The following is a 3,174-nucleotide window of genomic DNA, read 5'->3' as shown; positions in this document are numbered from 1 at the left end:
GGTTTCTCTTAGGAAGTCTTGTCTCCAGACTCCAGAACTCTACGAACTATATATGTGTGTGTGTGTGTGTGTGTGTGTATAAATATATATAACTCTCTCTATATATAAAACTCTATATAACTCTATATATACATAGTTTTATATATAGCTATATATACACATATAATATACATTATTTATATATATAAAAAATATATATGGTTTGTAGAATACCAGGTGATACAAAAGTAATTGCGATCTTTGCTATAACACACATCATTCTTATATGACCACTATCATGTTGACTTAGAAGTCTAGGTTTTCAGACTAATTTTTGTAGCGGTCCATGCAAACAAAACAGGTGAGACTAGTCCTGGTCCTTGAAACTGCTTTTATCCAACAGCAGAATTACCTGAGTGTGGTGCTGGCTAAATGTAACACAGGGAGAGGGTGAGCCTCTGTATTAAACACCTGGTAGTCTAAAGGTAAAAGGTCAACACTGGAGAACAGCACATACAAATATTTTAGTGTTTCGGCAATAAAGACACCCCACTGTACATCATCATGTGTAGGAGTAGAGAAATGTACATTTTTAACTCCAGAAAATCCACCACTGATTCAGCAATACTTTTCAATGGCCAGTTTTGTTCCCAGCCCCACTGCCTGTATTTTGGATTGTAAGAGAATCACCATAGGTACCAATAGGTTTCAGTTACTTCTGGACAGACGATATAATACTTTTCAGCCTGACAGCCACAACCTCCACTGCACCATCAAACTTGAATGACTCAGGACCTAGCTTTAATGCGGTCTGTCATGTGACTCATGACATGTATGCGCAATTTCAACCCCAGCTCTAAATAATGATAGACGTTATCCATTCTGGAACTATCTTCTCCCAGTGCAAACATTACCCCAGCAAAGCAGGCCAGATGCCCATCTTGTTTTCCAAATGCCCACTGATCCATTCTTTACTAAAGATAAGACATCCATGGGAGTTTTTGTTTTTTTACAGCCTCAAGGGCGTCGTCACACATCTTTCTCCATTCATAGTCTGTTTTATCTGACATCAACCACGCTCTCAGTAAGTATTCATAAAAACTGTCTCCAAGATCACCAAGTGATGTGTGATACTGACCCCAGTGCCCTGTTCTGGGGTTCAAACAATTTAGATAAAGACCGTTTGGACAATCCGTTTTCTGAAGCAGTTTCCACATGTACATGACCTTGTTGTAGTAAACCAGGTCTGCTGTCAAGTAGCTGAGGTGGACGTACTCCATATGCAGTGTACCAGATTCAGCCAGAATGCTGCTACATGCAGGCCCCTAGCCTCAGTTGCACCCTACTCCACTCTGTAAATGTACCATTGTCCAGGGAATCCCAGTAGATGTGTGAAAGGCAGGAAGAAGTTTCTTAGCCAGTTGCACAGCTTTAATCTTGAATATCTCCTTTCCTGAAAGGTGAAATGCTGCAAGTAGGCCTTCAATAAACTGAATGCTGACTTCAAACACAAACATCTCTGAATTCACACTGACCTCAAGGTTGTCTTAAACAATCTTTGCACATCTAGGAATTCAGCATGGAGCCCTATGATATAAGGGGTATCCAAAGCATCTACAATGGTAGCACCCATTTGTGAACTTTCAAATGTTAGTGGTACAACCTTTCCTTTTAATAGGTCTGAGTTCATTATGTCCCCACCTGTATGTCCTATAATTATCCTAGGCATGCTTCACGCTTTAATTTTTTTTTCCCTTTTCTTATGTTGTCTTCAGGGTCTCCATCTTTCATGCCTAAAAAGTTTGGAATAGGAACTGGTGGCAGTGGCTTGTTCTCTGTCTTCATTTCTTGGGCCTTATTTTTCTCTGTCTGAATTTCTGCTTGGATTTCCTCGCTTGACTTTTCTTTTCTTTCTTTTTTTGAGATGTGGTCTCACTCTGTCACCCAGGCTGTGTTGCAGTGTCATCAGGACTCACTGCAGCCTCCACCTCCCAGGCTCAAGCAATCCTCCCACCTTAGACTCCAGAATAGCTGGGATTACAAGAGGGCACTACCACACCTGGCTAGTTGTTGATTTTTTGTGGAGACATGGTCTCATCATGTTGCCCAGGCTGGTCTCAAACTCCTAGATGAAAGCCATCCTCCGGACTTGGGCTCCCAAAGTGTTGGGATTACAGGTGTGAGCCACAGCCCAGGCTGCTTGACTTTCTCAACTTTTCTTTTGTCTCTTCCAGGGCATTCTCATGATCAGCTCGAATTTTATGTCTCAGAGGTTCTTCTTCTTCTTCCCTGTGTGTATGTTAATTGAGTGTATAGATCAGGGAGACTTCAGGGTTTTTAGTCCCTTTGACAGCTACTACATGAGGAATTAACACATCGTCTAAACCCAGATCAAAGTGTTTGAGTTTTGAGAAGCCTAGAAGAAAAAAGAATGCCCCCAAACACCGAGTGATGAAGGCACTAAAAATAAATGTCTTCGCAGAAAGTCTCAAGGTAGCGCTGTGATGTCGGGAGGACGGCCCCAGGTTCAGAGGTGGGATCCCACGTCTGGAGAGGGCAGCAGGGCTGGGGTAGTCATCGTTTATGCTCTTGAAGACAATACTCCATAAAGTTCTCATCTTATAGCAAATGCACAATACACTGAACTGTCTTCAAAATATTGGCAAAAATGGAAAAACTCAATTTTGCCCAACTTAAAGGACTGCCGCGCTTCTTCACAAGCACCGCTTTGACGCTCCTCCAATTCTATTCAGAAACGTGAGTGACCCCCCGCCTCAAACGATCACAAATTTATGTCCTACGAGATCTCGTTTGCCCTTTGACTTTCAGGGCCCTATCAGGTTATCAGAAGACTCTTCATTCCTAGGGGTAGATCAGAGAAGTCACACTGCAAAGGAGCTACCCCTTGGGGAGGTGCTCAAGGGTGGTCTTCTGCCGCAAAAGGGAGTCTGGCTAAATCGGAGGAATTGCAGAAGGTTCACCATCTCCTCTGGTACTTCTATTCCAGAATCTCTTAACCTTAGCGGTGGAAAAAGTAAGGGTCTCCACCAAAGCCTGAAAACCGGGAGGAAGGTTTCCCGCTTCCGGGAGGCCAAGACAAAGGCGCTGAGGGAAGGAGCAGGAAGGGACCGGCCGCCCGCGCTTCCCGACGCTGCCAGGCAGTCTCCCGGGCCGGGCAGAGCTCCGAGGCTGCCT

At 43.8% G+C, this 3,174-nt stretch overlaps 1 pseudogene; it reads right to left on the bottom strand.

Annotated features, from left to right (window-relative positions):
* Positions 1-387: 387 nt before the first annotated feature.
* On the bottom strand, positions 388-2,557 carry LOC105550382 (annotated as a pseudogene).
* Positions 2,558-3,174: the final 617 nt, after the last annotated feature.

This window comes from Mandrillus leucophaeus, unplaced genomic scaffold (genome assembly GCF_000951045.1).
Source record: "Mandrillus leucophaeus isolate KB7577 unplaced genomic scaffold, Mleu.le_1.0 Scaffold48, whole genome shotgun sequence".
Lineage (NCBI taxonomy): Eukaryota > Metazoa > Chordata > Mammalia > Primates > Cercopithecidae > Mandrillus > Mandrillus leucophaeus.
This window is presented reverse-complemented; position numbering and strand designations above follow the sequence as displayed.